General features: G+C 41.1%; 1 non-coding gene across 1 annotated transcript; it reads right to left on the reverse strand.

The window, feature by feature from the left end:
• Nucleotides 1–1,706: 1,706 nt before the first annotated feature.
• Nucleotides 1,707–25,441, reverse strand: LOC106593144 (uncharacterized). The gene is made up of 3 exons (XR_014382116.1): nt 25,232–25,441; nt 16,780–17,534; nt 1,707–12,690 (listed from the first exon to the last, which is right to left on the reverse strand). It is a non-coding gene; the product is annotated as an uncharacterized LOC106593144 (transcript).
• Between the last annotated feature and the right edge of the window lie 1,806 nt (nt 25,442–27,247).

Here is a 27,247-nt window from a genome sequence, read left to right on the forward strand (position 1 = left end):
TGGGACCAACACTTTACATGTTAAGTTTATATTTTTTGTTCAGTGTAGATCACAGCTATAAGGTTTCTCTCCAGTGTGTACACGCTTGTGTTAAGTCAGCATTCTTGTATGAGCAAAGCTCTTCCCCAAATCAAGGTGGGCTAAGGCCTCTATCCCCTATATGAAGTCTCTCAGATTAGATTTTATGGTGTTAGATGCAGCGAAACTATTCCTTTGCTGAGAGAGTCTGTAAGGTTTCTCTCCTGTATGGATTATTCGTTGTACTTCAAGATCCGCTGGGCTGGAAAAATAACCCTCTCCAGTCAAAGCAGCAGCGATGAGGGTCCTTCCCTATACGTCTCCGCAGATGCTTCTTTGGGTGTCTCTGACCACATCGTTATGTTGAGGCTCCCCAGAGGATAAGCCCCTCCCACTGAGAGTGCGAAGGCTAGAGCTGTCTCCTATGAAACAAAGACTAATTAGGTTCTGCAAATATGGGCCCATGAACAAAACATGATGGTCAGTATTTATTATTAATCAATGAACTGTCACAGAAGCAGACTGTGGTTTTATCCACACATACTAATTGTTCTTACTTTATGAAATATAAATTCCTCTTCTCGCCGTTCCACTCCACCCCAGTTGTTTTCCTAAAGTCGACCAGCCGCACAGACACACTCTTCAGATCTAGCAGTAAGGCACTACCGGTAGAGGTGGTATCTGGGAGGGTGGATGGAGATGTGCTAGGTTTGTCCTGGTGACCCCAGAAAGTATTCTACATAGAGAATATCATTCGACCAAACATTTGATTACTTTAGTCTATTTAATCTTTATTTAGCTAATCATGTTAGTCTCGTTGAGATAAAAAAATATTTTTGAATAGAGACTTGGACCTAGTAGGATCTTATTGTGAAGGACAATAAATCCCAATAACTTCTCTCACCCTGGTTTCTACTGTCCAACCATTTAAAACTAGGCGCAATGAGCAATCAGGCATTGATCCAGTTGTCTGCTATCATCTACTTTTACCTGACAGCTATACTAAACAAAAATATAAACAACATGTAGTGTTGGTCCCATGTTTCATGAGCTGAAATAAAATATCCCATAGATTTTACAGACACACAAAAAGCTCATTTCAAATATTGTGCACATCCCTGTAAGTGAGCATTTCTTCTTTGCCAAGCTAATCCATCTTCCTGACAGGTGTGGCATATCAAGAAGCTGATTAAACAGCATGATCATTACACAGGTGCACCTTGTGCTGGTGACAATAAAAGGCCACACTAAAATGTGCAGTTGTGTCACACAACACAATGCCACAGATATCTAAAGTTTTGAGGGAGCGTGGAATTGGCATGCTGACTGCAGGAATGTCCACTAGAGCTGTTGCCAGAGAATTGAATTTCTCCACCATAAGCCGCCTCCAAAGTCATTTTAGAGAATTTGGCCAGCCTCATTTTAGAGAATTCAATCAGCCTCACAACCGCTGACCACGTGTAACCACGCCAGCTCAGGCCCTCCACACCCGGCTTCTTCACCTGCGGGAGCATCAGACACTTCAAAACTGTGTTTTGACATTGGGCAATTTATCAAAAGTTATTGTCAATGGGAAGCACCAACAGCATAATTTTCAAATTATGTTAGAGGAATATAAATGGAACTTTCAACATTAATTTCCAATAGAATTCTACTTAATTTGGTAAAAACTACTGAATGAGTCCAAAAACGTGTTGTGATTTATTTATTTTGGTGATCTATCAGGAATCATAAAAACGGGTTTGACTTGCCTATAATAAAAGGCAGATATATTTAGCGATAACAAATAAGATAAACATTTGTCATCTGCTATAACAATAGTGACAAAAAAATCTACTCAAATGGCTATAACTTAGCTAGCTAGTCAGCTGACAGGCAACATGTGTCTAACAGTAGTTTCTTAGCTAGCTAGCTAGTCAGCTGACAGGCAACATGTGTCTAACAGTAGTTTCTTAGCTAGCTAGCTAGTCAGCTGACAGGCAACATGTCTAACTATAGTTTCTTAGCTAGCTAGCCTATCAGCTGACTGGCAATATGTGTCTAACAGTAGCTGACTAGCTAGCTAGCTAGCTAGCTAAGAACCTGACAGGCAACATGTGTCTAACAGTGGTTTCTTAGCTAGCATAAACACTAGTGCATAAAATGCTATACAATGACAAAAATATGACAAATCAAATTATATTTGTCACATGTGTAACAGTATAGCTTCCGTCCCTCTCCTCGCCCCTACCTGGGCTCCTCTGCACACATCAACAACTGCCTCCCACGAAGCATCATTACCCATCGCTCCACAAAAGCCGCGGCCCTTGCAGAGCAAGGGGCAAAACTACTTCAAGGTCTCAAAGCGAGTGACGTCACCGATTGAAACGCTATTAGCGCACACCCCGCTAACTAGCTAGCCATTTCACAATCGGTTACACATGCACCGAATACAACAGGTGTAGACCTTACAGTGAAATGCTTACTTACAAGCCCTTAGCCAACAATGCAGTTTTAAGAAAATACCCCCAAAAAGTAAGAGATAAGAATAACAAATAATTGAAGTGCAGCAGTAAATAACAATAGCGGGGCTATATACAGGGGGTACCGGTACAGAGTCAATGTCAATGTGCGGGGGCACCGGTGTCGAGCTAATTGAGGTAATATGTACATGTAGGTAGAGTTATTAAAGTGACTATACGTAGATGATAACAGAGAGTAGCAACAGCGTTCTGGGGGGTAGAAGCAACTTAGACTATGCAAATAGTTTGGGTAGCCATTTGATTAGCTGTTCAGGAGTCTTATGGCTTGGGGGTAGAAGCTATTTAGGAGGCTCTTGGACCTAGACTTGGCGCTCCGGTACCGCTTGCCGTGCGGTAGCAGAGAGAACAGTCTATGACTAGGATGGCTGGAGTCTGACAATTTGTAGGGCCTTCCTCTGACACCGCCTGGTATAGAGGTCCTGGATGGCAGGAAGCTTGGCCCTGGTGATGTACTGGGCCGTATAAACTACCATCTGAAGTGCCTTGCGGTCGGAGGCTGAGCAGTTGCCATACCAGGCAGTGATGCAACCCGTCAGGATGCTGTCGACAGTGCAGCTGTAAAACCTTTGAGGATCTGAGGACCCATGCCAAATCTTTTCAGTCTCCTGAGGGGGAATAGGTTTTGTCGTGCCCTCTTCACGACTGTCTTGGTGTGCTTGGACCATGTTATTTTGTTGGGGATGTGGACACCAAGGAACTTGAAGCTCTCAACCTGCTCCACTACAGCCCCGTTGATGAGAATGGGGGCATGCTCAGTCCTTCTTTCCTGTAGTCCACAATCATCTCCTTTGTCTTGATCACGTTGAGGGAGAGGTTGTTGTCCTTGCACCACACGGTCAGGTCTCTGACCTCCTCCCTGTAGGCTGTCTCATCGTTGTCGGTGATCAGGCCTACCACTGTTGTGTCATCAGCAAACTTAATGTTGGTGTTGGGAGTCGTGCCTGGCTGTGCAGTCATGAGTGAACAGGGAGTACAGGAGGGGGCTGAGCACGCACCCTTGAGGGGCCACTGTGTTGGGGATCAGCGTGGCAGATGTGTTGTTGCCTACCCTTACCACCTGGGGGCGGCCCGTCAGGAAGTCCAGGATCCAGTTGCAGAGGGAGGTGTTTAGTCCCAGGGTCCTTAGCTTAGTGATGAGATTTGAGATTGCATCATCTGTGGATCTATTGGTGTGGTATGCAAATTGGAGTGGGTCTAGGGTTTCTGAGATAATGGTGTTGATGTGAGCCATGATCAGCCTTTCAAAGCATTTCATGGCTACAGACTTGAGTGCTATGGGTCGGTAGTCATTTAGGCAGGTTACCTTAGCGTTCTTTGGCACAGGGACTATGGTGGTCTGCTTGAAACATGTTGGTATTACAGACTCAGACAGGGAGAGGTTGAAAATGTCAGTGAAGACACTTGCCAGTTGGTCAGCGCATGCTCAGAGTATTCATCTGACCCTGCAGTCTTGTGAATGTTAACCTGTTTGAAGGTCTTACATGCTGACCATGCTGCTCGCGTCGCGTGCGTGAGCGTTGCAAAATAAATGTAAACGTACATTTTATTCAATTATTGCGCGCCAACGAGCGTCTGCTTTGCCAAGAGCTAAAATAGAAGTCAGTTCTATTTGTGATGCCGAACACGGTGCAAGTCCTGCCTCTCCCATCTCCTCATTGGTTTATAGAAGCAGATACCCACGTGCCATCTCCTCATTGGTTATACCCACGTGGGTGACAAAGATGAACTGAGTTTGGTAGGTCGTCGTGGTAACACCAATCACCATATAAAGTCCAAAGAAGAAAAGCCTGGAAGGAGGAGAGATGACTAGAAACGATTCGGTTGACCGTTTCATGTGTGGATTAATTGTCGGAGTAGAGGACCTTGTGCATTTTAGGTAAAATAACAACTCAACAGCAAATCAGCTAGCAACAGCAAGCTAGCTAGCTAAATTGCCATACATTTTTTATGCTTTTCGACCTGTCCCCAAATTAATAATTGGTTCAGAGTTTGTTTTGATATTTTAACCTGCGTGTTGTGATCGCGTTTGGCGTTGGGGGACAAAATCAATTTGCGCACAATGGTGCACATGCACGGCTGGTTTGGGTACGGTGTTCCTCACATCGGCTGCAGAGAGCGTGATCACACAGTCATCCGGAACAACTGATGCTCTCATGCATGTTTCAGTGTTACTTGCATAGAAGTTATTTAGCTCGTCTGGTAGGCACGTATCACTGGGCAGCTCTCGGCTGTGCTTCCCTTTGTAGTCTGTAATAGTTTGCAAGCCCTGCCACATCCAACGAGTGTCAAAGCCAGTGTAGTACGATTCGATCTTAGTCCCGTATTGACGCTTTGCCTATTTGATGGTTCGTCGGAGGGCATAGCGAGATATCTTATAAGCTTCCGGGTTAGTCTTGCTCCTTGAAAGCGGCAGTGCGAATGTTGCCTGTAATCCTGGCTTCTGGTTGGGGTATGTACGTACAGTCACTGTGGAGACGACGTCCTCGATGCTCTTATTGATAAAGCCAGTGACTGATGTGGTGTACTCCTCGATGCCATCAGAAGAATTCCAGAACATATTCCAGTCTGCGCTAGCAAAGCAGTCAGATGAAGCAGATGCTTCATCTGACCACTTTTCTATAGACCCAGTCACTGGTGCTTCCTGCTTTAACTTTTGCTTGTAAGCAGGAATCAGGAGGATAAAATTATTGACAACTTAGTCAGGAAACAAATGCTGTATTCAAAGTTCTTGTATTCACGCACAGTGAAGGATAAAACACTTATAAAACCAGAGATTCTCTGTACAGCCACAGGTAGCTAGCTGAACTTGGGGGTTAATTAACACTGCAAGCCTGTGCTAGCTGTGACTCTTAAAGGGACGGGCTTTTTTACAGGTAAATAAAACAGAAATTAATATAGAACTGTTGTTTCCGATCAACAAAAATGTTGTAATTCATGTTGTTGTATTGTACTGGAATTTATGACAAAAATATATAATTGAATGGGTTCAATTTTTATTTATTTTACCTTTATTTAATTAGGCAAGTCAATTAAGAACAAATTCTTATTTTCAATGACAGCCTAGGAACAGTGGGTTAACTGCCTTGTTCGGGGACAGAATGACAGATTTTTTACTTTGTCAGCTCAGGGATTCGATCTTGCAACCTTTTGGTTACTAGTCCAACGCTCTAACCATTAGTAGTAGGAATGTATTCAACTGCCTGCCACCCCCCAATTAAGAAACAATATTTATAGGATTCTGATTGCGGTGACTTATCAAAAAGACTTTTCAAAAACATAAGATCCAATTGAATTATTTTTGATTCCCAATAGGAAAAAACGGGTCTAATAGAATTCCAATAGGATTCTGATAGGGGTGACACAAATCCTATAGTATTGTGAGAATGCAATTGGGGAAAAAAATCACTAATCCTATACAATATTTTGACTAAGGCAATTGAATACATTCCTACTATTGTTACAACATAATCTACATTAACCCTATTTAATTAATAATAGGAGAATATGAAAGAACATAGTGCTGAACAACTTGAACTTCCCTAAACTGTTACAGTAATCTTCCATCATGTTGTGTGCCAGACCAGACAATGACCCTCACACGGGAGTGAATATGCAGCTGCTTACACAGGATACAAGGCAGAGAACATAACATATTGACCATATACAGGCAGACAACTGTTCTCCTGTAACAAGAAGCTCATGTTTTATGACAGAAAGATTGATACACCACCCCAGGCCATAGAGATCGAGGAAACTTCACTTTGTACTAGTCTTTGCATCCTAATGTGACGGTTTGTACCCACTGTGAAAGCACCTTGGATCCTTAACAGCTTCTATCCCCAAGCCATTAGACTACTAAACAGTTAATCAAATGGCTACCCCGACAATTTGCATTGACCCCCTTTTTTACACTGCTGCTACTCGCTGATAATTATCTACAGTGAGGGAAAAAAGTATTTGATCCCCTGCTGATTTTGTACGTTTGCCCACTGACAAAGAAATTATCAGTCTATAATTTTAATGGTAGGTTTATTTGAACAGTGAAAAACAGAATAACAACAAAAGAAATCCAGAAAAACACATGTCAAAAATGTTATAAAATGATTTTCATTTTAATGAGGGAAATAAGTATTTGACCTCCTCTCAATCAGAAAGATTTCTGGCTCCCAGGTGTCTTTTATACAGGTAATGAGCTGAGATTAGGAGCACACTCTTAAAGGGAGTGCTCCTAATCTCACCTTGTTACCTGTATAAAAGACGCCTGTCCACAGAAGCAATCAATCAATCAGATACCAAACACTCCTCCATGGCCAAGACCAAAGAGCTCTCCAAGGATGTCAGGGACAAGATTGTAGACCTATACAAGGCTGGAATGGGCTACAAGACCATCACCAAGCAGCTTGGTGAGAAAGTGACAACAGTTGGTGCGATTATTCGCAAATGGAAGAAACACAAAAGAACTGTCAATCTCCCTCGGCCTGGGGCTCCATGCAAGATCTCACCTCGTGGAGTTGCAATGATCATGAGAACATTGAGGAATCAGCCTAGAACTACATGCGAGGATCTTGTCAATGATCTCAAGGCAGCTGGGACCATAGTCACCAAGAAAACAATTGGTAACACACTACACCGTGAAGGCCTGAAATCCTGCAGCGCCCGCAAGGACCCCCTGCTCAAGAAAGCACATATACATGCCCGTCTGAAGTTTGCCAATGAACATCTGAACGATTCAGAGGACAACTGGGTGAAAGTGTTGAGGTCAGATGAGACCAAAATGGAGCTCTTTGGCATCAACTCAACTCGCCGTGTTTGGAGGAGGAGGAATGCTGCCTATGACCCCAAGAACACCATCCCCACCGTCAAACATGGAGGTGGAAACATTATGCTTTGGGGGTGTTTTTCTGCTAAGGGGACAGGACAACTTCACCGCATCAAAGGGACGATGGACGGGGCAATGTACCGTCAAATCTTGGGTGAGAACCTCATTCCCTCAGCCGGGCATTGAAAATGGGTCGTGGATGGGTATTCCAGCATGACAAATGACCCAAAACACACGGCCAAGGCAACAAAGGAGTGGCTCAAGAAGAAGCACATTAAGGTCCTGGAGTGGCCTAGCCAGTCTCCAGACCTTAATCCCATCGAAAATCTGTGGAGGGAGCTGAAGGTTCGAGTTGCCAAACGTCAGCCTCGAAACCTTAATGACTTGGAGAAGATCTGCAAAGAGGAGTGGGACAAAATCCCTCCTGAGATGTGTGCAAACCTGGTGGCCAACTACAAGAAACGTCTGACCTCTGATTGCCAACAAGGGTTTTGCCACCAAGTACTAAGTCATGTTTTGCAGAGGGGGTCAAATACTTATTTCCCTCATTAAAATGCAAATCATTTTATAACATTCTTGACATGCGTTTTTCTGGATTTTTTGTTGTTGTTATTCTGTCTCTCACTGTTCAAATAAACCTACCATTAAAATTATAGACTGATCATTTCTTTGTCAGTGTGCAAATGTACAAAATCAGCAGGGGATCAAATACTTTTTTCCCCTCACTGTACATTGTGAAACAAAACCTATGCCCTATTCCATAGGTTCAAAGAATGTTGAAAATGCTTTTCTGTATTCACCCACCCAACTGTAACTTGTTAGGTAGAGACTTGTTAACTAAACTTAATGCTACAATTTATTGTATCCGAGGTGGAGTTTTCGTTGATATCCCAAACGATGAGATATTAAACCAATGAGTAAGCAGGCAAATTGAACCACTCCCCCAGGAGGAGTGGGGACTGTTTCCCAGTCTATTCTGTCTCAGGTGCCAGACTCATTATGGACAGAGCACTCTAATGATAGCAGACTGATAGGCAGTGCTAGCCCAGTTATAATAACTGTTGATCCCAGAAAGAAACTCTAGTCTCGAGAGTTACCTTAAAAAGGAAGCTCCCTCCAAAGTTTACATCTCCCCTTCTGAATTGGCTGGTGTATTTTATAATTTCGGTACATTACATATCAATCTCAAAATAAGACATTTAATAAGTGCGAATCACAAAGTAACATTGTTAGACTAAAATGCAAACAATGCCTTCCAATAAGGAGAAAGTTATGTTTGTTTTGTTTGTTTTTGAACCTTACAATAGGGGTAAAAGCAGAACATAGTTTTAGTGTGATCTATGTGCATTAGCAGTAGTGATTGAGAGGGTCTTTCCTATTGGGAAGAAAGGGAGGGTCCTGGTTGAAGGAAAAATATATGGAGACTAGTGAAAGTAACAAAGTGAATGGTAATATTAGCGGCTTTCAGATAGCACTCTAATAATGCAATATCTTAGTAATTTGAAGAAGTAAATGTTTCAATAGAAGGTCACATGACAAACAGAGGGATTGAGCATTGGGACTGATATTACACTAGAGGCTGCCATCTGGTGTTTGGGTTAAAGATAAGCTTCCTGTGGACAAATAAATAAGCCGCCAGTGAAAGTGAATGGTACTTACTGAACTCAAACAGGCTGTAAGGAACAGTGGGAAAATTTGGGGCAGATAAAAGATACGTTTTTGACCATTTCCAATTATTATTATTCAATTTGATAGTTTGAATATACTAGTGATATAAATAAGAAGGCAATGTCATCTAAAACAATAATCTGTTTCTGTTACGTGGAACACTGTCCAGAATTGGAGTAGATCCAAGTAAATGTTTTAGTACCGAATACTGAGCTGATAAGTCAGCGGCAACTTTTTGAAGGCCCTATTGTATTTGTTAAACAACAGGTTTTACATTTTGACTAGTTGACGTCATAGGGAGTTAAGTACAGAACGGTTCAATGCAAACCCGATTGTGGTAAGAGCTTTGGAAACAAGACATTCCCTGCTCCTCTGATTCCATTGAATCGGCATTTTCCCCAAATTCCTCCAGGATTTTACAGCGCAATGAGCGATGGTGATTATTTCCTTGAACATCGGAGCCTATCTTGCCACCTACTTACACATCCATAATCACTTGCAGTCCTTATCTTATTTTACAACTATACATACGCCAGTCAAACTCAATCAAGTCCAGATAAAGTATTTGAAATGATTTCAGTCACAATGTCCACAATGTTAACAATGTAATACTAGGTAGGTTTAAGCAATGTAAAAACAAAAATAAAAAGTTTGCTCATCAATTAATTGTTATCAGTAGTTATGAGCCAGCTTTTGCCATGTGCTTTCATTGTTTAATTGTGTGTGAATGTACAGTGCATTCGGAAAGTATTCAATTCCCCTGATTTTTTCACGTTATGTCACAGCCTTACTCTAAAATGGATTAAATAAAATATGTTCCTCATCAACCCACACACAATACCCCATAATGACAAAGCGATAACAGGTTTTAGAAATCTTTGCAAATATATTTAAAAAAAATAAAAAACAGAAATACCTTATTTACATAAGTATTCAGACCCACTGCTATGAGACTCGAAATTGAGCTCAGGTGCATCCTGTTTCCATTGATCATCCTTGAGATGTTTCTACAACTTGATTGGAGTCCACCTGTGGTAAAATCAATTGATTGGACATGATTTGGAAAGGCACACACCTACCCATGTAAGGTCCCACAGTTAACAGTGCATGTCAGAGCAAAAACCAAGCCATGAGGTCGAAGGAATTGTCCGTAGAGCTCATAGACAGGATTGTGTGGAGGCACAGATCTGGGGAAGGATACCAAAAAATGTCTGCAGCATTGAAGATCCCCAAGAACACATTGGCCTCCATCATTCTTAAATGGAAGAAGTTTGGAACCACCAAGACACTTCCTAGAGCTGGTCACCTGAACAAACTGAGGTCGGGGCAGAATGGCGTTGGTTTCGGAAGTGATCAAGAACCCGATGGTCACGCTGACAGAGCTCCAGAGTTCCTCTGTGGTGATGGGAGAACCTTCCAGAAGGACAACCATCTCTGCAGCACTCCTTTATGTTAGTGGCCAGATGGAAGCCACTCCTTCCTGTATATGTACTACTACAACTACTACTACGCCAATTTCAAGTCTATATTTGTCAAAAAAATTATGATAGTTGAGAATATTTAGGACAGTACCTCAATGAATCTGCTATTTGGAACAGCCCCCAGGGAAGGGGCAAGTGTAGGGTCCTAGATGCCCCTAGATGCTGATCTTGTGTCAGTTTAGCATTTTCACCACTAATGCTAAAAGACGGGATTTGGGGGAGAGGAACTTGATCCTACACTTGTCAGGTGTGTATGTATACAACACAACACTATGATTTCAGACTATTTAAAGCCACAATCCTTGCTTTCAAAAACCACAGTAACCAGAGACCATAGTAACTACTCTAAAAAAAATCATAGTAAACACTCTCAAAAATCACTCTGTGCTCCCAATTCCTCTGGGTGGAAAGGAAATTAGGCATAACTAGCCAGTTGCACAACTAAATGCCTTCAACCTTCCGCATTTAACCCCTCTGTATTATAGAGGTGCGGGGGGCTGCCTTAATCCACATCCACATAATATGTGCCCAGGGAGCAGTTTTGGTTGGGGGCTAACTGGCTTGCTCAAGGGCAGAACAGCAGATTTTCTTCTAACCTTTGCCGACTCTGGGATTCGAATGAGCGATCTTTCAGTTACTGGTCGAACGCTCTTAACCGCTAGGCTACCTGCCGCCCTCTGGGTTCTTCTGCATGTGTGAGAGTGTTTGTGTCTCTCTCGCTCTCTCTCTGGGGGTTAGATTGTAAGTAAAACGACAAATTGATGTCTTCTGCAAGTTAAACAAAGTTTTCTTCTCTATTCATAGACAGAGCTGGAATCGTCCTGAGGCCATTCAGCACAGAGAACATCACCTGCAGGATGTCCATGTCCTTTCTTATGTTTCAACATGGCTACTAAATAGGTGAACCTCTCCTTGCATATATCACAGCTGTAAGGCTTCTCTCCAGTGTGAGTGCGTTTGTGTACAGCCAATGCGTCGGTTCGGGAAAACCTCTTCCCACACTGATCACAAGCGTGAGGCTTCTCTCCAGTATGAGTTCTCTTGTGTGCAGTCAGGTTTTGTGACCGACTGAAGCTCTTTCCACAGACAAAGCATGGGTAAGGTTTCTCCCCAGTGTGTGTTCGCTGGTGAGTCACCAAAGAATTGGACTGAGAAAACCTCCTCCCACATTGATCGCAGACGTAAGGCATCTCTCCTGTGTGCACACGCTGGTGTGTTGTTAAACCTTGGCGGAATATGAAGCTCCTGCCGCATTCGGTGCAGTGGTACGGTTTCACTCCTCGGTGTATCTTCATGTGAGTTCTGAAGTTGCTTGGATGGTTGAAGGTCTTCCCGCACAGCTCACATACAATGGACTTGTCTTTACTGTGCCTCTTCTGGTGTTTCTTCAGATATATCGGATGAGAGAAACAATGACCACACTCAGAACAGCGATATGATCTCTCTCCCGGGTTGTGCATCAGCTGGTGAAATTTGAGACTACCTTTCGTGGCAAAACCCGTCCCACATTCTGAGCAGCTGAAGGGCTTTTCTTCGGTGGGCTTGTGTTTAAACTTGTGTGATTTCAGTAAGTAGGCTTGAATGAACCGCATTCCACAGACGGAACATTGGAATGGTTTCTCTTCGGTATGCATTCTCATATGGAAATTAAAGGACGCCGAAATACAAAACTTCTTCTCGCAGTAGGAGCATTGGTAAGGCCTTTCTGCGGCAGGCATGTGTGTTTGCACGTGTGCTTTTAGAGTGGATTTCTGAGCAAAACTTTTCTTGCACTTGGAGCATTGAAATGGTTTCTCTCCTGTGTGTATCCTTTGATGATTTTTGAACATTGATAAAAAACTGTAGCTCTTCCCGCAGTCAGAGCAGTGGTAAGACCTTTCTGTGGGAGGCTCATGTACTGTTTTCTCATGTATTTTTCGATAGTGGTTGTTTGCAAAACCTTTCCCACACTTGGAGCATTGGAATGGTTTATTTTCGGTGTGGGTGCTTTGATGGATTTTCAAGCCTGATAAAACACTGAAACTCTTTCCGCAGTCATAGCAGTGGTGTGGTTTCTTCCCTGTATGTCTCTGTGGTTGTTTGTTGAGGTGTTTTGATGTGGCGAGACTCCAGTCTGGGTCGTCAGCATGATGAGGTTGTTGTTGAGGCTCCCCAGAAGATCTACGGTTTCCACGTCTCTCTCCTGTGTGAAAGAGACAATCAAACAAACAGTGAATACAGTTTGTCCAAACAGAAGTGACATCATATTGAGGTATTACAGTGCCTTCGGAAAATATTCAGACCCCTTGACTTTTTCCACATTTTGTTACGGTACAGAAATATTCTAAAATAGATTCAATAAATAAACAATCCTCAGCAATCTACACACACACAATACCCCATAATGACCAAGCGAAAACAGGTTGGCATTTTTGCACATTTATTAAAAATAAAACAGAAATATCTTATTTACATAAGTATTCAGACCCTTTGCTATGAGACTTCAAATTGAGCTCACGTGCATCCTGTTTCCATTGATCATCCTTGAGCTGTTTCTACAACTTGGAGTCCACTTGTGGCAAATTCAATTGATTGGACATGATTTGGAAAGGCACACATCGGTCTATATAAGGTCCCACAGTTGACAGTGCATGTCAGAGAAAAAAACCAAGCCATGAGGTCGAAGGAATTGTCCATAGAGCTCCGAGACTGTGTCGAGGCATAGATCTGGGGAAGGGTACCAAAAAATGTCTGCAGCATTGAAGGTCCCCAAGAACACAGTGGCCTCCATTCTTAAATAGAAGAAATTTGGAACCACCAAGACTCTTCCTAGAGCTGGACGCCCAACCAAACTGAGTAATCGGGGCAGAAGCGCCTTGGTCAGGGAGGTGACCAAGAACCCAATGGTCACTGACAGAGCTCTAGAGTTCCTCTGTGGAAATGGGAGAACATTCCAGAAGGACAACCATCTCTGCAGCACTCCTCAGTAAAAGGCACATGACAGCTCGCTTGGAGTTTGCCAAAAGGCACCTAAAGACTCAGACCATGAGAAACAAGATTTTCTGGTCTGATGAAACTCTTTGGCCTGAATGCCAAGTGCCACGTCTGGAGGAAACCTAGCCACATCCCACGGTAAAGCATGGTGGTGGCAGCATCATGCTGTGGGGGGGATGTTTTTCAGCGGCAGGGACTGGGAGACTAGTCAGGATCGAGGCAAAGTACAGAGAGATCCTTGATGACAACCTGCTCCAGAGCTCTCAGGACCTCAGACTGGGGAGAAGGTTCACCTTACAACAGGACAACGACCCTAAGCACACAGCCAAGACAATGCAGGAGTGGCTTCGGGACAATTCTCTGAATGTCCTTGAGTGGCCCAGCCAGAGCCCGAACTTGAAAAAATAAATGAGCCAACATTTCTAATAAGCTGTTTTGCTTTGTCATTATGGGGTATTGTGATGTCATTATGGGGTATTGTGTGTAGATTGATGAGGGAAAAAATGATTTAATCAATTTCAGAATAAGGCTGTAACCAAACATAATTTGGAAAAAGTTGAGGGGTCTGAATACCTTCAGAAAGTATTCACACCCTTTATCTTTTCCACATTTTTTGTGTTACAGCATGAATTCACACACAATACCCCATAATGACATCACAATACCCCATAATGTCAAAGTGGAATTATCTTTTTAGAGGTTTTTACAAATTAATTTAAAATGAAAAGCTTAAAATGTCTTCAGTCAATAAGTATTCAACCAATTTGTTATGGCAAGCCTAAATAATTTTAAGAATAAAAATATTTAAATAAATAAATAAATAATACCAGTAATTGAATGTCCCTTTGAGCCTGGTGAAGTTATTAATTACACTTTGGATGGTGTATCAATACACCCAGTCACTACACCACTACAGTGGTGGAAAAAGTACCCAATTTTCATACTTGAGTAAAAGTAAAAGATACCTTAATAGAAAATGACTCAAGTAAAAGTCACCCAGTAAATTACTACTTCAGTAAAAGACAAAGTATTTTGTTTTAAATATACTTAAGTATCAAGAGTAAAAGTATGAGTAATTTAAAATTCCTTATTTTAAGCAAACCAGACGGCAGAATGTTGTTGTTTTTTGTAATTTACGGATAGCCAGGGGCACACTCCAACAGTCAGACATAATTTACAAACGATGCATTTGTGTTTAGAGAGTCCGCCAGATCAGAGGCAGTAGGTATGACCAGGGATGTGTGAATTGGACCATTTCCTGTCCTACTAAGCATTCAAAATGTAACAAGTACTTTTGGGCGTCAGGGAAAACGTAAGGAGTAAAAAGTACATTATTTTCTTTAGGAATGTAGTGAAGTAAAAGTAAAAGTTGTCAAAAATATAAAATAGTAAAGTACAGATACCCCAAAAAAACAACTTAAGTAGTACCTCAAAGTATTTTTACACAAAATACTTTACACCACTGACAAATATACAGGTGTCCTTCCTAACGCGGTTGCCGGAGAGGAAGGAAACTGCTCAGGGATTTCACCATGAGGCCAATGGTGATTTTAAAACAATGACTGTGATAGGAGAAAACTGAGGATTGATCAACAACATTGTAGTTACTCCATAATACTAACCTAAATGACAGAGTGAAAAGAAGGAAGCCTGCACAAGTCCTCGTGCTCCTAGACCTTTTTGCCGCTTTTGACACCATCGATCACCAGATTATTTTGGAGAGATTGGAAACCCTAATTTGTCTACATGGACAAGTTCTTGCTTGGTTGTCGGAAAGAATTGTAATTTTCGTTGTTCCTCAAGGTTCCATTTTAGGACCACTATTTTTTTCACTATATATTCTATTTCTTGGTGATGTCATTCGCAAACACAATGTCAACTTTCACTGCTATGCTGACGACACACAGCTGTACATTTTGGTGAAACATGTTGAAGCTTTATGTAGTACTGTGCGCCTCCCATAGTCTGTTCTGGACTTAGGGACTGTGAAGAAACCTCTGGTGGCATGTCGAGGGGTAAGCATGGAATGTCCGAGCTGTGTGCTACTAGTTTTAAAAAAAGACACCTCGGTGCATTCAGCACGTCACCAATTCTTACAAAAACAAGTATGACTTCATCACATCTCTCTGAACAGTAGTCCAGGTGCCTTACCAGGAGGGGGGTGCAGTGGCAGAAAGGGAGGGCAGACCGAGTCACGGTAGAGATATAAAAAGTGGGAGACAACGGAGCAAAAGTGAGGGAGGATAGACAGAGAGATGGGGCAGAGGCAAAGAGAGAGAGGTAATGGAGTGATTTGAGAGAGGGAGGTTAGACAGATGGGCAGAGGCAAAAAGAGAGTTAATGGATATATTGAGAAAGGGAGGATAGACAGAGAGAAGGGGCAGAGGCAGAGAGAGAGGTAATGGAGTGATGTTAGAGAGGATAGACAGAGAGAGAGGTAATGGAGTGATGTTAGAGAGAGTGATGTGAGAGAGGTAATGGAGTGATGTCAGAGAGGGATAATGGAGTGATGTCAGAGAGAGAGAGGGGGAGGTAATGGAGTGATGTCAGGGAGAGAGGGGTAATAGAGTTATGTCAGAGAGAGAGAGGGGTAGTAGAGGGATGTCAGAGAGAGAGAGAGAGAGAAAGAGAGGTAATGGAGTGATGTCAGAGAGAGAGAGAGAGAGAGAGAGAGAGGTAATGGAGTGATGTCAGAGAGAGAGAGAGGTAATGGAGTGATGTCAGAGAGAGAGAGGTAATGGAGTGATGTCAGAGAGAGAGAGGTAATGGAGTGATGTCAGAGAGAGAGAGGTAATGGAGTGATGTCAGAGAGAGAGAGAGAGAGAGAGAGAGAGAGAGAGAGAGAGAGAGAGAGAGAGAGAGAGGGGTAATGGAGTGATGTTAGAGAGAGAGGTAATGGAGTGATGTTAGAGAGAGAGGTAATGGAGTGATGTTAGAGAGAGAGGTAATGGAGTGATGTTAGAGAGAGAGGTAATGGAGTGATGTTAGTTTGCAGGGGGAGTGCATTACATGTCGCTGTCCTCTATGTTTTACGATTCTACAATGAAGGCATTAAATGAAAACCTTTGCATTTTAAGTAAGCATTTCACAGTAATACCTGTTGTATTCGGCGTGTGTGAAAAATACATTTGATATGTCACTATCCTCTTAAAGATTCTACAATGTTACACACAAAGGTGTTGATGCAACTTACAAACGTTGATATCAGAGGCCCCTGGACTGCACTGTAATGTTAGATAACAACTCAACTTCACAATGGTACTTAGAACCAAAACAAAAGGTATCCTGCTGCACTTACTTCGATGAATCACGTCTCCTTCCTTCTCCTCCTCGTCTCCTCCAGCAGTTCCTCTCAACCCTGGTGTTTTCCTGCAGTCGACCAGCCACACAGACACCCTCTTCAGACCCAGCAGTAAGGCATTACCAGGAGAGGACAGAGAGGGGGACCCACTCACGCTCTCCTCCCTCTGCTCTGGTGTGTGTCTCTCTGGTGCTGACTCCACCTCCAGCCCTTTGCTACGCAACAAATCCCTGTCCTCCTCATCCCATTCTTCATCACAGTCTGCAGCGTCGTCATCAAATGATTGGCTGGGACTCATGGGTTCCCCCTCCAGCCTTTTGCTAGGTAACCAATCCATGTCCTTCTGGTTCACTTCTTCATCACAGTCTATAGCATCATCATCAATGGATTGGCTGGGTCTCAAAGGTGCACCGATACAATCCTCCTGTATCTTTCTGATGTCCTCTTTCAGTCGGAGTAACCAAGACATTCCCTGCTCCTCCGATTCCATTGAATCTGCATTTTTCCCAAGTTCCTCCAGGATTTTACGGCACAATGAGTGATGGTGATTCTTTCCTTGAACATCAGAGCCATCCTTGCCACCTATTCCACTGCGTTCACACAGGCAGCGTAAATTGTCGTTGGTTAAAGTGTATAAACTCTGTTCCATTTCATCCATCAACGTTTCCCTCTCTCCACTCATATTGTCCTGCTCACGTGGCAACAACAGCAATGAAGTCAATGTCAAGACAGATATAGTTCAGTTAGATGACCTGTAATGAAAATGAAATGAAAGATTAGAACACATTAGAGCTGACTCCATTTAGTCGACTGGTCCATTGTTTGGCTGTTGGTCAACAGAGATTTCTTTAGTTGAGCAGTAGCAAAACAATTATAATAATCATGGTGTACAAGACACCTTTCTGATTGGCTCCTGTCTGAGTGGACTGATCTATTGATTGTGGAGGCCGTGAGGATGGTACAGTCCATCAGTCTAAGACATGTGTTACTGTAATTGTATATGGTTATTTTGTCAGAACAACGGAACACTAATAAAAAATCTTATTTTGTAACAAATGCGGTCGCTCTCCGCGGTTCTGAATCAAATCAGCGCGCTGTTGAATTGGCGCCTTTTCCTAGAGCATGTTGTTATGTGCATAATAGCAAAGTTAACCAGCATTTTGGTGTTGAGAACAATGCGGTGGAGTTAGGAGATGAGAAAACAGCCCTTTCCTTAATGGTCTAAGAACAGTGAGGAAACCCCAACTTAATTAGGTCTATAATCAACAGCCTAAATGTTAAATGTGCCTGGCTTTATACATCATACATATACTGTACCAGTCAAAAAGTTTGGACACACCTACTCATTCAAGGGTTTTCTTTATTTTTTATTATTTCCTACACTGTAGAACAACAGTAAAGATATCAAAACTATGTAATAACACATATGGAATCATGTAGTAACCAAAAAAAGTGTTAAACAAATCAAAATAGATGTTATATTTGAGATTCTTCAAAGTAGCCACCCTTTACCTCATGAAGCTGGTTGAGAGAATGCCAATAGTGTGCAAAGCTGTCATCAAGGCAGTCACCTGGAATGCATTTCAATTAACATGTGTGCCTTGTTAAAAGTTAATTTGTGGAATTTATTTCCATCTTAATGCGTTTGAGCCAATCAGTTGTGTTGTGACAAGGTAAGGGTGGTATACAGAAGATTTGGTAAAAGATCAAGTCCATATTATGGCAAGAACAACTCAGATAAGCAAAGAGAAACGACAGTCCATCATTACTTGAAGACATGAAGGTCAGTCAATTCCGGAAAATGTCAAAACCTTTGAAAGTTTCTTCAAGTGCAGTCACAAAAACCATCAAGCGCGATGATGAAACTGGTTCTCATGAGGACCGCCACAGGAAAGGATGACCCAGAGTTATCACTGCTGCAGAGGATAAGTTCATTAGAGTTACCAGCATCAGAAATTGCAGCCCAAATAAATGCTTCAGAGTTCAAGTAACAGACACATCTCAACATCAACTGTTCAGAGGAGACTGTGTGAATCAGGCCTTCATGGTTGAATTGCTGCAAAGAAACCACTTCTAAAGGACACCAATAAGAAGAAGATAACCTGAATGACCCTAGAAAGTTTTGGAAGGCTATTAAGTCTATGTCTGGTAACAGTAATGTTAATGAATTACCGTCATGTGTATTGAAGGACTCTGTTGCTATATATGACAAAACTGAAATGCTGAATTGTTTCAATGAGCACTTTGTATCATCTGGTAGGCTGTTTGATTCAGTGTCCTCTGTCTGTGTACAACCTTGTGTGGATGAACCAGTGAGAGCTGGTCAAACTTTTAGCTTTTTGCCATTCTCAGTGCAGGTGGTACATAAAGCCCTGAAATCCTTAGATCAGAGAAAGCCTGCAGGTCCTGATCTTTTGGATCCCTGCTTTTTAAATCTGGCAGCTGATTTCATAGCTGAACCACTTGCATATCTGTTTAATCTAACCCTGGAATGTAATGAAATTCCAAAGATCTGGAAATCAGCATTTGTCCTGCCACTTTTAAAAGGGGGAGATCCAACTCTTTTAAATAATTATAGGCCAATCTCAAAGCTGTCACCCCTGGTGAAAATACTTGAAACCCTTGTGAGTGACCAGCTAAAAGAGTTTTTATATACTAACTCTATTTTATCAATGTACCAATCGGGTTTCAGGAAGAAGCATAGCACAATTACAGCAGCCATGAAGGTTTTAAATGATATCACTGAAGCTCTTGACAAAAAACAGCATTGTGTCTCACTTTTTATTGATCTCTCTAAGGCTTTTGATACAGTTGATCATGCTATACTAAGGCAGAGATTGTCGAGTGTAGGTCTTTCAGAGCATGCAGTTGCATGGTTTGTTAACTATCTGTCTGATAGAACTCAGTGCACTCAATTTGATGGGCTTAGGTCTGTTAAATTGTCTGTCTTAAATGGTGTGCCCCAAGGCTCTGTACTTGGTCCTCTCTTATTCACTATTTATATAAATAATTTAGACAAAAATGTCCAAAATGCACAACTTCATTTTTATGCTGATGATACTGTTATTTACTGTTGTGCTTCATCTCTTACAAAAGCTTTCCAGAACTTGCAAACTGCTTTTAATACTGTTCAACATACCTTGTCTCAATTGAAGCTTATCCTCAATACTGACAAAACTAAACTTCTGGTGTTTTCTAAAGCAAGAAATAGACCCCTGAACCTTTCACCTATTACTACCTTTCAGGGCAAGGAGATTGAGGTTGTAACCTCATATAAATATCTTGGAATTTTGATTGATGATGGCCTCTCTTTTAAAATGCATATTCAACAACTTACAAAAAAATTGAAGCTGAAATTAGGATTTTATTTTAGGAATAAGGCTTGTTTTTCTTTTGAAGCCAGAAGGAGGCTAGTATCAGCTACATTTATGCCTTTACTAGACTATGGGGATATTTTATATATAAATGCTTCCGCTCAGTGTTTGAGATCAATTGACACCCTTTACCATGGCACTTTGAGATTTATTTTAAATTGCAAAACCCTTACGCACCACTGCACTTTGTATACCAGGGTTGGCTGGCCTTCTCTAGTCACTCGTAGGCTCAGTCACTGGTATACTTTTATTTACAAAGCCATTTTGGGTTTACTACCTTTTTATTTGGGCATTTTTATTGTTCAGAAATGTGGTGGGTACTCTCTTCGTTCGAGGGACTTTATCTTGCTAACTGTTCCAAATGTCCGAACTGAATTTGGTAAAAGGGCTTTTATGTACTCTGCGCCATCGTCTTGGAATGCCTTACAAAATACTTTTAAACTGGAAGAACTTGTCCCGATTGGTATTTTTAAATCACTGATGAATGATCTTGAGACTGATTCCCTGACCTGTCAATGTTTTTAATTTGCTGTTTTTGATTTTGTTATATTCTTTGTTAATTTTATGGTTTTTACTAGATTACTTGTAGTTTTTCATGTTGTTTGTCTAATTTTTGTAATGACTTGGCGCTGCCTATCTTGGCCAGGACGCTCTTGAAAAAGAGATTTTAAATCTCAATGAGCCTTTCCTGGTTAAATAAAGGTTTAAAAAAAAAAAAAAAAAAAAAAAAAAAAGAGACTTGCTTGGGCCAAGAAACAATAGCAACGGACATTAGACCGGTGGAAATCTGTCCTTTGGTCTGATGAGTTCAAACTTCAGATAATTTTTGTTGTTGTTGCAACCACCGTGTCTTTGTGAGACCAGAGTAAATGAATGGATGATCTCCGCATGTGTGGTTCCCACCGTGAAGCATGGAGGAGGAGGTGTGATGGTGTGGGGGGCCTTTGCTAGTGACACTGTCTGTGATATATTTAGAATGCAAGGCACACTTAACCAGCATGGCTACCACAGCATTCTGCAGCAATACACCATCCCATCTGGTTTGCACTTAGTGGGACTATCATTTGTTTTTCAACAGGACAATGACCCAACACATCTCCAGGCTGTGGAAGGGCTATTTTACCAAGAAGGTGTGATGGAGTGCCGCATCAGATTACCTGGCCTCCACAATCCCCCGACCTGAACCCAATTGAGATGGTTTGGGATGAGTTGGACCGCAGAGTGAAGGAAAAGCAGCCAACAAGTTCTCAGCATATGTGGGAACTCCTTCAAGACTATTGGGAAAGCATTCCAGGTGAAGCTGGTTGAGAGAATGCCAAGAGTGTGCAAAGCTGTTATCAAGGCAAAGGGTGGCTACTTTGAAGAATCTCAAATATATTTTGATTTGTTTAAAACTTTTTTGGTTACTACATGATACCATATGTGTTATTTCATAGGTTTGATGTCTTCACTATTATTATACAATGCAGAAAATAGTAAAAATAAATAAAAACCCTGGAATGAGGTGTGTTCAAACTTTTGACTGGTACTGTACATTATCAAGCATTTCACACATTATCCAGATACTGACTGTTAGCACTTGAATGGGCTTTAGAAAGGACAGGGTGTGGTCTATGGTGGCAAAATTGCAGGATTATGTTAAAATACTTGTATTGCATCATGGTTGTTTTATTCAACAGAACAGACTATTCTTAACTATTGTGTGTTCTACTGAGGATGGGCCTCTGGGAGATAACACTGACAGGAGATTTACATTCACATTTTAGTCATTTAGCAGACGCTCTTATCCAGAGCGACTTACAGTAGAGTGCATACATTTTTTTACATTTTAAATACTGGCCCCCCGTGGGAATCGAACCCACAACCCTGGTGTTGTAAGCGCCATGCTCTACCAACTGAGCTATAGTGGGACTACAATGTCTTTTGGGAGATAAAACCTAAAGAGCATTCCAGAACATGAGTTAATGTTTCTGTTCTATACCGTACCAGGGAGAGATGGTTCCAGTTTGGAGTTGGAGGGACAGACACAGGTCTATACAATAAAAACAGTTGACACAGCAGATACTGTCTGCTATGTATTATAGGCATCTTTCATACAAACCTTAACCTTGTGACCCATTCTATATATCTGTTGTTCGTCATGTAGGTTGAAAGGGGTGTATCTTGGCTATAAAATACCTTTATATTGTCTCGGGGCTCTCAACGGATCATCATTAGAGACATTGATTCGTCGACCAGCCATCGCTATTACAAAGCTCTCACTATTAAAGATTTAGTTTAAGTATAACTCTGACTTGTGTGAAAAGTTTGTCTCTCGTCATTTGATAGTAAAGGAATTAACCACCACAGGTTGATCTTTGGTTTATACAACGGGTGGGTCTAATCCTGAATGCCGATTGGTTGAAACCGCCGTACAGCCGGTGTCTATTCCACAGTTTACCACCATCTAAATCTATGCCGTTAAAATGCCTATTTACTCTGTTCCATCTGACTGTGCAATCCAATGTCTCATCAGCCCAGCCAGGCAATTTATAAACTTGATCCACTACAAAAAGCATCAAGACATTATCTCACATTTCTTTTAGACTGACATTTAGTTTTCAACAGCAGAGATTTGTATAAACCCTGCTGTCTGTCTCTCTCACATTTGCATCATTGTTGCAATGTGTGTAGGGGGTCGGGAGTCTGGAGGAGACAGGCAGAGAGCTTTTCTCAGCCAGTAGAAATCATAAATCAGCTGGCATCATTTTTATGGATATATACAAAGAAATGTCTATTAAAACAAGGTACAACAAAGCCAGTGTTTGGAGGATATATTGGCATGGTTTGCCAGCCCAAGATGACACCTATGCCAATATATCCTCCAAACACCGGCTTCTCTGACATTATCACTTCATTAGTTATACAAATCTTTGGCTACAGTTGAAGTCGGAAGTTTACATGCACCTTAGCCAAATACATTTAAACTCAGTTTTTCACAATTCCTGACGTTTAATCTGAGTAAACATTCCCTGTCTTAGGTCAGTTAGGATCACCACTTTATTTTAAGAATGTGAAATGTTAGAATAATAGTAGAGAGAATGATTTATTTCAGCTTTTATTTCCTTCATCACATTCCCAGTGGGTCAGAAGTTTACATACACTCAATAAGTATTTGGTAGCATTGCCTTTAAATTGTTTAACTTGGGTCAAACGTTTCGGGTAGCCTTCCACAAGCTTCCCGCAATAAGTTGGGTGAATTTTGGCCCATTCCTCCTGACAGAGCTGGTGTAACTGAGTCAGGTTTGTAGACATCCTTGCTCACACATGCTTTTTCAGTTCTGCTCACAAATTTTCTTTGGGATTGAGGTCGGGGCTTTGTGATGGCCACGCCTTGACTTTGTTATCCTTAAGCCATTTTGCCACAACTTTGGAAGTATGTTTTGGGTCATTGTCCATTTGGAAGACCCATTTCCAACCAAGCTTTAACTTCCTGACTGATGTCTTGAGATGTTGCTTCAATATATCCACATAATCATGAGGAAGGAAAATTCCAAGTATTTTGTGAAGTGCACCAGTCCCTCCTGCAGCAAAGCACCCCCACCCCCGTGCTTCACGGTTGGGATGGTGTTATTCGGCTTGCAAGCATCCCCCTTTTTCCTCCAAACATAACGATGGTCATTATGGCCAAACAGTGCTATTTTTGTTTCATCAGACCAGAGGACATTTCTCCAAAAAGTACGATCATCATCCCCATGTGCAGTTGCAAACCGTAGTATGGCTTTTAATGGCGCTTTTGGAGCAGTGGCTTCTTCCTTGCTGAGCGTCCATTCAGGTTATGTCGATATAGGACTCGTTTTACTGTGGATATAGATACTTTTGTACCTGTTTCCTCCAGCATCTTCTCAAGGTCCTTTGCTGTTGTTCTGGGATTGATTTGCACTTTTCGCACCAAAGTACATTCATCTCTAGGAGACAGAACGCGTACCCTTCCTGAGTGGTATGACGGCAGCGTGGTCCCATGGTGTTTATACTTGCGTACTACTGTTTGTACAGATGAACGTGGTACCTTCAGACGTTTGGAAATTGCTCCCAAGGATGAACCAGACTTGGCTGATTTATTTTGATTTTCCCATTATGTCAAGCAAAGAGGCACTGAGTTTGAAGGTAGGCCTTGAAATACATCCACAGGTACACCTACAATTGACTCAAATGATGTAAATTAGCCTATCAGAAGCTTCTAAAGCCATGACATTTTCTGGAATTTTCCAAGCTGTTTAAAGGCACAGACAACTTAGTGTATGTAAACATCTGACCCTCTGGAATTGTGATACGGTGAATTATATGTGAAATAATCTGTCTGTAAACAACTGTTGGAAAAATGTGTTGTGTCATGCACAAAGTAAATGTCCTTACCGACTTGCCAAAACTATAATTTGTTAACAAGAAATTTGTGGAGTGGTTGAAAAATTAGTGTTAATGACTCTGGTTGTTATTTGAACTGGCTAGCCAGCTAGTTAGCAAGTAACGAACCTGGCTGACATTTACTGAAAGTGTTTTTAAACGGATGGTTTTATTGGTGTTAAAATGGAGAAAGTATGTTATTTGGAGCACAGGGCTGCTGATGTCATGCAGAGGCTGTCGTTTTGTGTTTACACTTTTTCAGAACGAAAAGTTTGATGTCGGACGACAATATAATGTTCATGATGTTACGACAATTGTGTACACAGACATATCGATAGACGGACTGTAAACCAGCCTTTATGCTTTTGGCAGATTTCATAACATAGCGTTCAACAATGTAATGTCGACATGAAAATACAAGTTATTCGGTTCAGCGTAAAAGTTTAAATAGAGGTTTTTTCCAATCTTCTAGAGTTATTTGGATAGTTATCTACGTTAGCTAGCAACTTTCAACAATACTTTTCGGGTGATTGTCGCCCTGTCGGCACCTCACAAACCGGGAATTAAACAAGTTATCAAATGAAAGCCCTGAACATTAGCTAATCGTAAAAGGGGTTAATAATATGATTCGTGGTGTACAAAAACATAAACTCGGCTGCAGTATAACTGTGGCCATAATCTTTGCTACCTACCTGATACAGTAGCTAGCTAGCGGACTAGCACGTCTCTGTCCACGTGGGAAAGAAGTATATCTCCTGACTTTCGTTTGATGTTCCTTTGACAACGTTGTTCTAATGTCAGTTTTACGTTGTAGTTCGAAAGTAAAGTAGAATATCCAGCTATGCTTGAAGACTAATCTAGATAGCTAACTTTTCCTTGTCTAACGTTACTTCCAACATAATCAGACCAGAGTAGTAGAGTGTCGGTAGCTATAACCATGATTAAAAGCTTCTTCTTTGGGTTTTATGATGAACTACATGCAAAAAGGTGTGTTTTTGCCACAAACTGGATGAAAATAAAATGTCACTAAATTGATATGGATAAAATCATACTGACTACCCAAAAATCACTCATCAACATACTCCTTGCTTTATCTGTTAAAATCAATAAATCGGATCATTCCTACCGTATGGTTGCTTTTGGACCTCATAGAAGAAAAAAAAAAAATATATATATATATATATATATATATATATATATATATATATATATATATATATATATATATATATATATATATATGTATGTGTTATCTGAAAAAAGACGTTTGACTTTCAGAAAAACATATTGGTCAAGCTCAGGCACTTTTTATTATTTTTATTTACTTATTATGTGCATAATCCTAACAGGCTGGAAATTTGGAGCCCAAATTAGCCATAGCACTGTGAGTAAGCAAGATTGAGCTAGCATAATGGTGAACACTTGAACATGATTTTAACTTCTCTATCAAACATTTGGTTAATTTTCTCTATAATTGAGAGTAACAGGGTGTAAACATATGAGTTGGATGTACAGACTAACATCATGAAACATGGACAAAAAGATACAACTGAGTGTTTATATTTATTTAGTTTTGCACCATTGTTTTCCAACCAAAGAAATAATAACACTTTCTGAATGTGGTGTCATTTTAGGAAGGGTTTGCTTTCTTAAAGGATAATTACAACACTTCCTGAATGTGGTGTCATTGTAGGAAGGGGTTGTTTTCTTAAAGGAGAATTACAACACTTCCTGAATGTGGTGTCATTTTAGAAAGGGGTTGTTTTCTTCAGTAGAGCATTACAAAAAAACTAACAGCGTGGAAAGTGATATCAGGGACACATAGAACATCTTAAATAAAATGATAATAAATATAATAATTATGATAAAAGAACTATTGATGAGCGAGAATTTAACTAGGACTATAAAATAATGAAGAAAGATTTTAAGTATGTTATTATTTTAAGGCTTATATTTCTCGTGGAAGTTGATTAATAACACCAGTGGCAAAAACACCTACGTCCACTGAAAAAACGTTTTCAAAATGCATAAAATTCACTTTTAAGGTCCATATTTTTGTGTTTTTAAGGTAAAGGACACCTGACCTTATATTTAAAGCCTTTTGGAATTCTAATTTTACACTAAATAAGAAGTGATATTTCCTGAGGACAGAAAAGGCACTGCATTGTAGGAATGACCCTATCCATGTCTGATCCCTAAACAGGCTCAGGAGCCTGCGAGGGAGGCACCTATAATCCTTGTAAATGTTCTGCTGTGAATTCCTGAAGCCCCAGATACTTTCCTGCTGCAGCCACAATGAAGTCCAATTTCTTTGATTTCCTTTCTACTTGAGCCGTGCAGTTTATCACAGTTGCAATGAACACCACTAAATCCACTTTCTTTACATACAGCATATCCGGTTCTCTTGGTTGACAAATAGGGCTATTCACTATGGGCATTCACTACCATTTCTTCAATTTCACCTGTTCTTCTTTTGATTGCTTCCGCATAGGATATATCCAATGGACCACCCTCACTTTTGCCCACTCAACCTCCTTTACCCTTACAGGGCACTCCAGGAACTCTGGGTCATGATCCCCACCACAATTGCAACATGGCCATTCTTCAATCCGATCTTCTGTATACTCCACCCGTCTACACACACTTGAAACACGGCCAAATCCTTTAAAAGTTGTACACTGTAATGGTTTGGTTTCTGCGTACCTCAT

The sequence above is a fragment of the Salmo salar genome, chromosome 02 (genome assembly GCF_965601325.2).
Source record: "Salmo salar chromosome 02, fSalSal1, whole genome shotgun sequence".
Taxonomy (NCBI): domain Eukaryota; kingdom Metazoa; phylum Chordata; class Actinopteri; order Salmoniformes; family Salmonidae; genus Salmo; species Salmo salar.